The sequence below is a fragment of the Octopus sinensis genome, linkage group LG2 (assembly GCF_006345805.1).
Source record: "Octopus sinensis linkage group LG2, ASM634580v1, whole genome shotgun sequence".
Classification (NCBI taxonomy): Eukaryota; Metazoa; Mollusca; class Cephalopoda; order Octopoda; family Octopodidae; genus Octopus; species Octopus sinensis.
The window spans coordinates 159,042,045-159,057,044 of NC_042998.1; positions in this window are offsets into that span (position 1 = coordinate 159,042,045).

The following is a 15,000-nucleotide window of genomic DNA, read 5'->3' on the forward strand; positions in this document are numbered from 1 at the left end:
TTCAAGATCTTACAGCTGTTTCTGGGCTATTCTCGAGTATGGGATTTTCCGTCATCAGAGGCATATTGTGGGGGAGGAGTATGGAAAATGAAAATGGATAATATATCAAGCCATATTAAGATGACAAAACATTGAAGAAGAGAGTAAAAGAATAAAGAGATGGAAAGAGGGAGAAAAAAGAAGCATAAAAGTTCATAGTTCAACTTCCCGAAGTTATAGAAACCAGAGCATGAGCCCTTAGGTGCAATCCAACGTAGATCCATGAGCGTAAGTCTTTAGGTGCAATCCTGCGCATATCCACGTGGTTTAAAATCTTCATATAGTAGACATCCCATGAAAAAGACGCGAACATATCAACGTTCAATAACGGAATGGTAGCGGAGGTGGCTATTAAGTGGTAAAAGTAAAGGAAAGAAAAAAAAATAGAGAGGAAGATAGAGTGAGGTGGGGGGATTTTAAGGATTATTCTATAGCCAATCCTATAGCTGCTCGGTAACTGTAGGCGCACAGCCTCTGCACAATGCCTTTTGAGGGGAGCAGAGGGTATGTACTGATGTCTTTTCTTAAGAAATCTGTTTTCCTTGTTTGTGTAATATGAGTCCGCAGATCCACGTATGGTATTTTTCCTCTTCTGGGTTCCTGCTGGTTTAGTGTGGGTGATTACTATGTTAGTTATGCTGATAAGGCTTAGAATAGGCAAAGTTGCAGTTTGTTCCATTTTCTTCAAGCCAGCAGATGCTATTTGTATAGAATTTACAGACAACCTGGGCTCTGTCAGTTCCCGTCCTTGTCTTTGTATGTTTCACCTTTTGATATCTCAAGTCTCTGTTTTTGTTTTTGTTGGGCTTGAGGATGTCAGCACTTTTCATCATCCTTCAGCTGCCTACTCAATCTGGCTGCTCCACCTATTTCCCGATCTCTGATATTTATTTGCATTTCTATTTTGACTGTTTTCATTCCTGCCATTGCTGCTTTCAGTGCTGTTTTCGGGATGAGTAGTGTTTGAATTTGCTTTCTCAATGTTGTCAGGTTGATCTTTGTGATTTTCAGCAGAACACTGTTGTCAGCTTCTTTCATTATTCTGAAGATGTGGCTTAACAAGTACGAATAAACTCCTATTTTTCCATTTAATTTTTGCCAAAGACCTATGGAAACTATAGCTTTTTAGGATTAGGTCGTTCTGCGATGATCCTTCAGCCATGATTTATTTTGAAGAAAGGGATGAAGTGTCTAAATTTGCCAATTTCGACGCATCTTTTGCATTTTATTTGCTTCTTTTTGACTTAGTTCAAATTTAGGCCCATTGGTGTCCACCTGTTGATATTCTGTAGTGTGAATGAGAGTGAGATATTACTATGTAGTTGAAAAATATAATAAATGTAACGTTTGCGAAAGACAGGGATGTTATTAGTTATAAATGAGACGTAAGAGAGACAGAATGAGTGCTAGTAAGGAAAACAAGAGAAGGAACTATTTCCAAAAGGAACATTATAAAAGAGACAAGGAAAGGGAGCATTTATGAAGATGATATAAAAGAGAGAAATAAAGGCTCGGCGCCTGAAGAGAACAATATAAAAGAATATAAAGGAAAAGTTAAGGGAGGAAGTTCAAAAAGTAAGGTAGATTATTTCAAAGGGATTTTTACAGTACTGTTTATAACGATAATTCAAAAGATCGTAGAATGCTACTGCTTATGAAGATAATTCAAAAGATTGCGGAGTGAGCAGTGGGAAAGAGAAAGTGTATGGCAAAAAGGTAAGTAATCGTGATGTAGTATATATATATATTGTTGATTGTTATCTTTTACTTCGTGTCAGCAGAACGCTGAACGCTGACCTCTATCAACCCAAGGCACGCGCTAATTCAATGTCTAATACGTTTAAGTAGGATGGGTTTACTTCCGAATGTTCATAAAGTACTGGTCTGAATGAGGATGCTAATTCACACGGTGAAAGGTAACATTCATATGTAGACTAAGTGTTGAAAATGACCTCTCCACATACTCCTTAATCTGACCGATTTCGGTACAAGAGAGAAAAGCAGAACAGCTTTTGAGTACTGTTTATGTAGCCATTACGTGACTGAGATGATCTATTCTATCATTTGACCAATAAGCTTTTGGAAAATGTTAAATGAATAAAACTACACCTAGTTCCATGAAATATTTGCAACCTCGTGTGATAGCATTATAACAGATTTCTTTTTAGAGTTAACATTATATTTTGGTGTCGAGTTGTAAATGTAAGCAAAAGTGATTTGTATATATGTGAGGAGTGTATGTGTAAACTTGCTTGTAGAAGTGAGAATGAATTTATGAGTGTAGATAGATAGGTAGATAGATAGATAGATAGATAGATAGATAGATAGATAGATAGATAGATAGATAGATAGATAGATAGATAGATAGATAGATAGATAGATAGATAGATAGATAGATAGATAGATAGATAGATAGATAGATATGCTAGTAAAGAAATTTTAGCTTTTCGATTTATGTAAGTTTTTCAGCAGGATGAGAAAGAAGAGTGGAAAAAAGTAGTTTGTGAAAATAAAAGAAAGGAAGAAAGAAAGAAAGAAAGAAAGAAAGAAAGAAAGAAAGAAAGAAAGAAAGAAAGAAAGAAAGAAAGAAAGAAAGCATGGTTTTCAGAAGGAAAATGGAATTGATTTCAAATCTTAGCGCGTGCAATTCTGATTGACACTAGTTTTTTTTTTTTCTAAAGCATATAATCAGAATTCTGTAAGAATCTCAAGTATTCACCGCCTTGGGAAACTACAAAAATGTTTACGTAATTTTCCAAAAATGGTTGTTTCTACACACACATGTATATGTATGCAAGTATGTATCTTTCTTTGTCTATCTACACATACACACGCACACATACTCATATAAGATATATATATATATATATATATATATATATATATATATATATATATATGTGTGTGTGTTTGATAGTGACAACTAGATTTCGAACGACACTATCGCTTGAATGTTTTGTTAAACATGAGCAGCATGGATAAGGTTTTTCACCACTCCTAACGACTTAATTTTTTGGCACAGATGTGACGATGATGGAACCCTCTTGCAGCAGGTGTTCACCCACCCTGACACAAGCATTCATTCCATCATGGAATTTTTCAAGTGTTTTGCCTTTCTCGGATACGGCCGGCCTTAGCCTTAGTATATAACATATAATAGAGATGTTAAAATCAAGCGATACCTGAAGTATTTGAAAGTGAGAAAAAGCCTTGCATAAAACCAATCCTATTCTCTAAACAATGCATGCATTTTCCCAAAAAGAAAAAGTTGTCTATATTAGTAGTTCTCAACCATTTTTTGCCTATGGACCACTTTGATTCCTGTTGCCCACTCCCTAGACATTCAATGTTCAAAAAGATCCTACGACACTAGGCGCAGACATAGCTGTGTGGTAAGAAGCTTGCTTTCCAACCTCATGGTTCTGGGTTCAGTTCCACTACGTGGCACCTTGGGCAAGTGTCTTCTCCTTGAGCCGACCAAAGCCTTGAGTGAATTTGATAGACGGAAACTGAAAGAAGCTCGTCGTATACACACACACGCACGCGCGCACACACACACATATCTAATTATATCAAGAATAACAAATCCTCTTAAAAGGATGTTACCATCCAAGTTCGTCGGTTATATCCAGTGCTTCAGTGAAAATCCAAAGATGGTAGTTTCACATAGATGGATAGGTGTATATAAATATTCTTATATGAGAAAAAGGAAATGCAGAAATTAATATACAGACATTCAATTTATTTGGATAAATTCCATTTAGTATAATTTCAAATTCTTTACACCTACAACTGTTTCCATACCCAATCAATTCAATTTAAGGAATTAAATTAAATTAATCTAAATTTTCATATTGGATATTGTAAATTGGGTATTTCGTCAGGGGAGAGAATTTGTTAGAAAGGAGCTACATTCCAATGTGTTGGTTGACCTTTGATAGACTCAGATATGTATGTTTTAGCAGCAGGTGTATTTTTTGTAAGAAAAAAACGTTACTATTTTATGCATTTGTGTGTGTGTGTGTGTGTGTGTGTGTGTGTGTGTGTGTTAAAGTCTTGAAAGCTACGAAGCTGCTTACTGATTACCATAGTTGAATAATGCGTCATCGATATTAGTGCACAGCAATGAGAAAAGAAATGAACGATCTAATCGAGGAAAAAAATAAATATTAACAAATCAAATTAAGAAATTAATAATGTTAAAAGCAATATTTAATTTCTACATTGTATCTCTAACTTAAATTAATTAACCATTCATAAGCTAGTAATCATATATTCTCGAGGTGCGTGCCTAAACTAAAGTTTCGGTGAACTATATATAATATATACTACTGTTGCCTGTACGTAAAAACTTATATTCATATTAACCAATTAATGTATACATTGATATTAATACGATATCTATTAAGAATTATTTAATTGTTTTTGTTAACGATGTAGGCATCTTAATCATGAGATACCACCTGATTCAAGTTCCAGCAACCCTACAATTATACCTAATTTATTCTTTAAATTACATCTAATGGTAATTTCTGAAAACATATTTATGGACGTGAACACAAGAAAAACCAGTCTCCCTCCTCTCATTCAGGTGCCGAAACCTTGAATATAAGATTTGAAAATGTTCCTCTGTACAGAGAAAACAAAAGGGGTTTCCAACTTTATAGGCACTAACCTTGCTTACAATCTCCCACTCTGCAGAGAAGCTTTTATTCTTGTCTTTTAATTCCTAAATAAATTTACTTAGGCTGGTACAAGATGATTTGTTTCTATTATTAACGGTGTAAATGTGATTCGAGATGCACTTTTTTATGTCAACCAACAGGTTGGAATGTAGCTTCTTTCTAACAAATTCTCTCCCCTGACGAAATACCCAATTTACGATATTCAAAATGTGAATTTAAATTAATTAATTTAACGTTATTCCTCAAATTGAATTAATTGGATATGGAAACAGCTGTAGGTGTAAAGAATTTGAAATTATACTGAATGGAAGTTGTTCAAATAAATAGATGTCTATATATTAGTTTCTGCATTTCCTTTTCTCATATAAGAATATATATTATATATGTGTGTGTTGTGTGTATGTATGTATGTATGCATTATATATTCATGTCACCGCCTGACAACCGGTGTTGGTGTGTTTATGTTCCCGTAAACTAGCGGTTCAGCAAGAGACCGATAGAAGTGTCTTCTACTATAGCCTCGGGTCGACCAAAGCCTTGTGAGTGGATTTGGTAGACGGAAACTGAAAGAAGCCCGTCGTATATATCTATATGTATATATATGTGTGTGTGTGTGTGTGTTGTGTGTCCGTTATTGTGTGCCCCCCACCCCCAACATCGCTTGACAACCGATGCTGGTGTGTTTACGTCCCTGTAACTTAGCAGTACGGCAAAGAGAATAAGTACTAGGCTTACAACGAATAACTCCTGGGGTCAATTTGCTCGACTAAAGGCGGTGCTCCATCATGGCCGCAGTCATATGACTGAAACAAGTAAAAGAGTAAAAGAGTAAAATTACATATTAGGAATTGCATTAAAAAATTATCAAAATATTTCATGTATTGTAGAAGTATAAACAATTTATTGCACATAAATTTTAACAACAGAATCTCATGTAGACCCACAGGGGCAATATGGACCCCGGCTGAGAACTACTGGTCTGTATCAGTGCATACAAATGACGTTGCAAGTGTTACATCAGAGTTTTTCTTTCCTTAGAGATATGTTTAAACAAAGACCAAAGGCTCTTTTGACTCCCAGCCACTGGATGGCAATCGACAGACCTGTGTTCCTCCACTTTGGCTGGTTTTGTTTGTCATCCTGCAGTGTGTACATACATACTATACATACATGTATGTGTGTGGTGTGTGTGTGTGTGTGTTTGCACACTCACACGCGCGCACACAAACAGGTAGACATACAGACACATGTGCACCCCATGTTTGTGAGTTTTAGTGACGAAGTTAAATAATGTAATCTTCTGAATTACTGAAAATAACACAGTAACAATAATAGTTTGAAACAAATGAAAATAGTGTAATAAAATTGGCAATCTTCCACCTTCCAAACAAATAAGTTATTGGCTAAATTTACACTGGAAAGTTCATTCGTAAAAAGTTTGTTAAAGGTGCTAGATTCTACTTTTGTTAAATGTTACTTAATAATAACGGAAAATTAACGCTTCAAAGCAGTTGATGATTTCTTGTTAATACGTGCAATTATTTCTGTCTACCTGTACATGTGTTAATTCACCTACATTATGAGTTGTGCTGTGCTTCTAATTGTTTCATTGGGGCCATTGTGAACATATCTAGACTTTGTTTCACGACAAGGTGTGGCGAAAATAATACAACAAAGAACTGTCTCCACACACAGAAAAATATCTTTATTAAAAGGTTACACTAAGGCGGCAAGTTGGCAGAATAGTTATCACGCCGAAAAAAATGCCCGGCGGAATTGCTTCAGACTTTGTATTCAAGATTGAAGTCGACTTTGCTTTTTGTCCTTTCAGAGTCGATAAAATAAGAACCAATTGTTTACTGAGGTCGAGATGATCGACTTCTCCACCCATCAAAATTGTTTGTTCACATGCAAAATTGCTTACATTTCCCCACTTGGTTGATTATTTCATTCGTCGACGCCGAAAACATGAAAGGCATTGTTGAATGTTGATCTCGATGGGATTTGATCTCGGCGAAATTTAATCTCAATGCGTTCAAAATCAGAACTAATACCATGTGGTATTCAGTCTGATACTCTAATGACTGCTCATCCACCTCCTTAATTATTCAGTATGAAACAAAGCAACTAAATATGGTTCTAGAGTTCTTACAATATTTACACTTTTTGAAATGCTTAACGGTATTTCGTTTGTCTATATGTTCTGAGCTCAAATTCCGTCGAGGTAAATTTTGCCTTTCATCCTGTCACGGTCGATAAATTAAGTACCAGTTGCGTAATGGGGTCGATCTAATCGACTGGCCCCCTCCCCCAAAATTTCGGGCCTTGTGCCTAGAGTACACTTGTTATTTTACCTATTGACAGGCTATACTTGATGAATCCTACACATCATAATAAATGCCAATAAATGCCAATTTTTGCTCCGAATTAGGAAATTCAATGCAGTTTAAAGAATTCTGTAATAATGATTTTAATTTTTGGCGCAAAGCCAGCAATTTCGAGGGGGAAGGAAGTCGTTTACATTGACCCCAGTACTCAACTGGTACATATTTTATCGATCTGGATGATAGGCAACGTTGACCTCTGCGTAATTTGAACTCAGAACGTAAAGGCAGGCGAAATGCCGCTAGGTGTTTTGCTTAGTGTAACGATTGTACCAGCTCGCCGCCTTTAAAGTTACAAATATTGCAACAAAATATCTAGTGAATGAAAGTGTGTTCGTAAGCTTTATTTATGCACACGAAACTACGTGATATGTGGTAAATATTTCAAACTCAAAAGTCTATTAAAATCCTACAAAATCACACAGCTCATTATCTTCCATGCCAAATTAACCTTTCTAATCCACAGAATTAATAGTGTTGTACAAACCCTTTCAACCTTACTGTTCGTAATTATAGGTTATACATTGTCCGATAATTCATATCTTACAAATATTCGCCTTCTTTACCGCCCAGTGCATTCGAAATTCCAGATTTCTTGAATTATTTACCATTAATATCAGCTTTTATTTCTTTCCATGAATTAACATGGCATTCACAGATCAGAGCCAGTGAGAGAACTTCCATACTGCTTTCTTCCGTGTATAATTTTCTCCATCATTTATCCCCGTTCCATTTTCATCATATTCTTAAAGATCTTATGGATACCAACGTCTGTTGTTCGCAATTTACCAGGAATTACCATTCTCGCAACGTTTTTTGATGAGACATTTTCAACAACTCTCCTCATACTATCACAGATGAGGAAGCAATTTTCCTTCTTCAGCCCACTATGAATGCATTCTAAACTTCCTTTATGTATTTTAAATATCGGCTATCATCCATCTGGTGACACATATACAAATTCTTTTCAAAATTTAAATCAAAAGCTTTAATTTAGTACCATCTGCCGCTCAAGAAGGAAATAAACTAAATCTGCTTTCCTTATGCACATAGTTTCCATCCGTATTGCTTTCTCCCTTATTTAGTTTATAGTCTGTGCTTATGGTACATCAGGAATAAGCGGTGTTTCGTGCACTTCTTCAATGCACGGTTAGGAGTCCTCAAGGTGTGGTCACAATCCTAACTTGATAAGACAGACGATGTTTGCTTCCGTACAACACATGCATTCTACGCATTTGACTTTAAGATTTTTCATTTTGTGAGGAAAATACCTCACAGAAAAAAAAACACCAAGTGTAGACTGTGAGTCAAATCTCAGGTATTTAAGAAAAACACAACGTACGTCTCAGTTGCTGACCTTTCCCTACATTATATGCATCTATCTAATTTTTCATCTCTCTAATCACAGCTACAGAACAAATGAGTTGGACATGTGGCACAGCATTTTGTATATTAAGCTTTATAAATAGATATATAATGTTGTCTAAATTATATACCTTTAATATGTGAGAAAAAATGAATAATGATGAGGAGAAGGAAAAGAAAAAGAAGAAGAAGAAGAAGAAGAAGAAGAAGAAGAAGAAGAAGAAGAAGAAGAAGAAGAAGAAGAAGAAGAAGAAGAAGAAGAAGAAGAAGAAGACGACGACGAAGAAGAAATGAACATTAGGAGGAGAAGGTGAACGTTGATACTGATGATGATGATAATCATCATCATCATCATCATCATTATCATGTACATGCTGATGGAAATTGCATCCGAGAACAGCTTTCCTTTACATTGCCGATTATGAGATCTTTTAAACATTCTATATGGTTAATGTTACTTATACATCAACTCATGTCAATAAAGACTCGATAGAGAAGAAAAGTTACTATAGATTTAATATATAACTACACATCTCTCATTTGCTGAGTTGCTGATCTGAATTATTAACTAAGCAAATAGCCGCAAGAGGAAATGGCAAGTCTAAGAAGGAGCAATTTCCTGTTTTTCAACTAAAGAGCGACAACGTAACATCAAGACACCATCAACTGGCTAACTTATGAAACAATGTTTTATATCTTTAGACATGAGGTCAGACATTTTAATAGGGGTATATGGTTGAGTAAATTAGTCCTCTCTCAGTAAGTTGTTATCACTTTTTATTAAGCCCACGGTTAAATTGTGAATTGTAATGATTTGTCCTATTGGAAAAATGCTTACTAATTTATTTGAATCTGGACTGCGTAATCCACAGGAATCGCCTATTATAAGTGGAACGCTGCAGTCACCATATGTAACAGTTGTAGGTGTAATTGTAATTAGTTGTAAGATTTGGTAAGGCTGCGTGTGGCAGATGGACATGTATTAAAATGAATTGACAAAGGATAAAATAGTTTATACCTATCCTAGATTTTATATAACCGTTACAGGTTTAATCGAGTGCATTGATCATTTCATCGCTGGTTATTGTGTCGATCTCGAAGTGATGGGGAAAAACTCGACGCTAGTGGTATTTGAATATGAAAAATACTACTATTCCAATATGGTGTTTGAATAGTGGTATTTGAATATTGAATATTTCAATAATAATGAGTTTCAAATTTTGTTACAAGGCCGGCAATTTCAGGGAAGCGGATGAGTCGACCACATCGATACCTGTATTCAACTGGCACTTATTGTATCAACCCTGAAAGGATGAAAGGTAAAATCGGTCTTGCCGGAATTTGAACTGAGAACGTGAAGATAGACGAAATACTACTAAGCATTTTGTCTTGCATGCTAATGATTCTGCCAATTCACCGACTTCAAAGTATTCTACAATAATAGTTTCAAATTTTGGCGCAAGGCCAGTAGTGTTTGAGGAAAGGAAGAAGTCGATTACATAGACCGCAGTACTTGACTGGTACTTACTTTAAATACCCGAATGGATGAAAAGTAAAGTTGACCTCGAAGGAATTTGAACTCAGAACGTAAAGGTGGACGAAACGCCCCAAAATATTTTGCCCAGTGTGCTAACGATTCTGCTGGATCGCTGCCTTCAAGAATTCTGTAATTATCTTTTCTAATGAAATTATGTTTAGGAGGACAGCCGATTACATTAACCCCATTACATTACTTGTACTTATTTCATCGATTCCCGAAATATAACATGTAAAGTCAACCTCAGCGGACTTTGAACGTAAATACGAGCGAAATGCTAGTAAGCACTTTGTCTGGCGAGCTAACGATTCTGCCAGCTCGACATCTTCGAAGGACTTTATAATAATGCAAGTTATTACTCTGGTACTCTATTAATTCTGACTCCACCGTCTTTAAATTCTTGCAAGTAGGTTAAATATCTTTATTGTTTACACAAAGATGAATAATATTATGAATAAGTGAATACTTGTATGAGGTGACGCTTGTAAGAAGACCACAATTGCTTCAAGCAGGGTTTGAATTCAAAAACGCGAGACCAAATAATATCCTTCTTTGTTAAGGAACAAGAAAAGAAGTATGCAGTAGGATGCATGCAAAGTAAGGATAAATGACGAAAGATGATAAAAAAGAGGAAGTGTGAAGATGTATAGATGAAAGGCGAATGTGAATAACGAATGAATTATTAAAAAAAAGAGGGAGAGTTAAAAGAAAAGAAATAAATGAAAGAGGAAAAGAATCAAAGAAAAAGTGTCTCTTCTTTTGATATCTTCTTTAAGAATTTGCTTCTATCTTTATTATCATATCTGCATGTATACACTATCCAAGCAGGCGACCAATCATTAATTGTCTTCGTGTCTTCCTTTACTGGTGTCTCAATGTTGTAAGACACGCAAGATAACAAAAAAAAGTAGCACGTTTAGAAATTTATCTTGAATTGAAGTCAAAAAAATATTCTGTACAAAAGTATTGTGCTCATCTCTGCAGTGGGATCTACATTCATGAACCCTGTCAGCTTTACGGTGGTATTTTGCAGAGAGTAAATGCTGGATTAAATCTAGTATATTATTGAAAATAAATTTAGTTTCTTTTAGTATAAATGCTTGAATTATTTTGTTACTTTACATATATTCTGAGGGATAAAACGAAATAACGTAATTTCAAGCGTGAATTGACGCGGCGACGTAAACTTGACCTGTTGAGAATTGTCTAATTGCACTTAGCCACTCTGAAGTAGTTGTGGATAACAGAATCAGCAGACAGCCGGTCAAGATACACACACACACACACACACACATGCATGCATGCATGCATACATACATACATACATACATACATACATACATACATACATTTTTTAAGCTAATAGTGGGGGTTGATCAATCCGAGCAAAATACTTCATAAGCTCTCTGTTGGCACACCAGGCTAACAATACTGTTTAGATTAGTGAAAAATTACAAGTAACCTTATTGCAGGGCTCAAGGTTACGGTTGATCATAAGTCTATATTGTAAATCCGTGGTTGTGCTCCAGACTAACTGTTTTTTACACAGAGTGATATATGAGACAAGATATAAATAATGGTCATTACATTTATTTCCTTTATTAGAACAAATCTGGATTACAGCTGTTTCCAGTAGTCAAATAGTGTATATATATATATATATATATATATATATATATATATATTATATATATATATATATATATATATATATATACATATATATATATATATATATTATATATATATAATATATATATATATATATATATATATATATATATATATATATACATATATATATATATGTGTGTGTGTGTGTGTATGTATGTGTGTGTGTGTGGTACCAGGTTCAATCCCCCTGCGTGGCATCTTGGGAAAGTGTCTTCTACTATAGCCTCGGGCTGATTAAAGCCTCGTGAGTGGAATTGGGAGACGAAAACTGAAAGCCCGTCATGTAAATGGTATATATGTGTATATATATTTACGTGTGTGTGTCTTTGTGTTTATGTTTGTCCCCCTACGATCGCTTGACAACCGATGCTGGTTTGTTTACGCTCCTGACAATAACACATCCCTGTCAATAACGTGTTTTAGCCCCCACCACAAACACTCTTTCAACTGCAATCATTCCTTGTCGAGCACTTCAGGTTTGATATAGTTGTGTTTTGTGTTGTTTTGTTTTTTGCTTTTTCTTTTTTAGATATTGGCGGGATGGAGATCAATGCAAAGTAGTGATGTCCTTGAGTTCCTACGAAAAATTAACGACATAGGCACAAAAATGACCGGTAATACGTAAATAGAACTTGAGCCAAAAGCCACTGAGTGGGAGACACGCTGCCTTTGTCCCAAATCAACGATATTATTTCGATTCATGTATCAACTCATATATTTTGCTTTTACTAATTTAATCTGAGAATGAGACGAAAGATTATGAACTTTGCAGGGCCTCCCAGACTAGTGAGATTGAAGAGTCTGATATTCAACCTGATTACTGAAAGTCAATGCCTACCACGGGGGTAGAAAGGGAACAACAGATCGAACTCTACTAAACTCACCCAGGAACCAGAAATCGAAACAGTATACTCATGGTCATAGTTCATCGAGAGCTAGCTTGTCCATACTTAGAATACCCCTATGAGGTCACTCCATTTGCTAAAATAGTTTCCAAATCTTCTACAAAAAGGACACATTTGATAATATAGTACTAAATAATCCGAAAACGACAGGATGCCCACACCTTGAATGGCTTTGATCATATATACATCTCAGGTTGATACGGTTAACCTGGTGCTAAACAACAATATTATATTACAAAAACATCGGTTATTTGCTGAATTCTGGCAGCAAATAAAAGTATGACAGGAATTACTCAGCATTCAAAAAGGTCAAAAATTCTTGGCGCGCACACACACACACACAAATAGTGTTGGCACCATATCCTATATTTCGATGTCAGCCAGAAGACTGATTATTATTCGTTGCATTGCCCGTTAAAATAAACATTGGCGAAAACCTCAACCTAATTCGTAATGGTAAGGAAGAGTTCCATATGAATCATTTTTTTTTCATTTTCTTCTTATTTAAAAGCATCCAATCTGACAGTTTTATTACCGTCTCTTATTTAATTAGTCTTTAGCGTTGATATACTTGTATCACTAATATAAGACCTTGGCGTTGACACACTTATATCACGCGCATAGTGGTGAGATACTTACATAACATAACTGATTGTTATTTATCCCTGAATAAGTCCCGATCAAGCAAACCTATAGTAAAAGACATGCAAGCAATGCACATCACGTTATTTTTAAGCCAAAGTGCATCCAAAGAATTTAGCTGGTATCACATGCAGCTTAATCGACCGGACAGAGGCATCCATACTGTTTCAGTAAATCGTTGGTATCAGATCTTTGGGCTGATATTCTTATATCACTAGCATAAGATCACAATGCTAAGATTCCTATATGAAAAAATTAATATTTCTTTATCAAATAAATAACAACTTCGATATGTTAAAACTATGCACAATAATTTTATATATATATATATATATATGTGTGTGTGTGTGTGTGTGTGTGTGTGGTGTGTGTGTGTGTGTGTGTATGTATGTATGTATGTATGTATGTACATATACATATACATATATATTATTTTACTTCTTTTAGCCCTTTGATTGACTTTCAGGCATCCATCATGATTCTGATATCAAAGACGCTTATATATATACCCAAACCCACGCTCGTAAGTCCCTTCGAAGACCAGCCAGAGTATAATGCACGACCCGGTTCCTCTCCAGCCACGCTGTCCAAGAAGTTTTCCTTTTTCAAACATTTGGTGTCGATCTAACGTCTAACAATACGATGTGATTCGCATTAACCCAGTTTGCAGTAGCCATCTAGGACTTCGTGCAGCGTTTCTAATCAGTTAACTGAGACGGACGAATGAGGTTTCTGTAAGAAACCTGCGAAAGTTCAACTTGCATGGTACCCGAATTAGACTGTTTTACATAATAATAATAATAATAATAATAATAATAATAATAATAATAATAATAATAATAATAATAATGATAATGATGATGATGATGATGATGATGATGATGATGATGATGATAATAATAATAATAATAATAATATAATAATATAATAATAATAATAATAATCTTTTCTGCTATAGGCACAAGGCCTGAATTTTGTTGTGAGTGAACTAGTCGATTACATCGACCCCAGTGTTTCACTGGTACTTACTTTATCGATCCCGAAAAGATGAAAGGCAAAGTCGACCTCAATGGAATTTGAAGACAAAACGTAGAAACAGGTGAAATAAGCGTGCTAACGATTCTGCTAGCTTGCCGCCCTAATAATAATAATAATAACAACAACAACACAACACTAATAACTAGAACAACATAGACACATACAAGTACATATATATATATATATATATATATATATATATATATATATATATATATATATATATATATAGTCAGGACACCATGATAGATCGTTAGCTCCTACACGCATTTTTTCTCTCCTTGTTTCTCTCCTTGTTTTTTTTCTGTGTATCTTTCTGTCGAAGAGCGTAGGCTCGAAACGTAAAAGACTTGTTCTATTCCTGAGCGCTATACTAATGCATTTGTTTGTTTGTACTCCATCTGCCTTCGTCTTTTGTTTATTTTCGTAAACTTTCCATTTATATATATATATATATATGTGTGTGTGTGTGTATATAGTAGTAACAGAGAGAAATTTTGATTATCCCCACGTGGTGAGTTGTAATGTATATAAGAAATTGAAAAGGAAAATACGCACACTTAGTTTTAAGATAATTTTTAATATATCGACCGGTTTCGCTATCGCTATTCATGATATTGTTTTACTTATTTGAATATGTATTTTTTCTTAAGAAGAAATTTTATCCATGTTGTGTGTGATGATATTTACGAATGAATGACTCCACAAGCAGATAAATAAGGGGAGGTAAT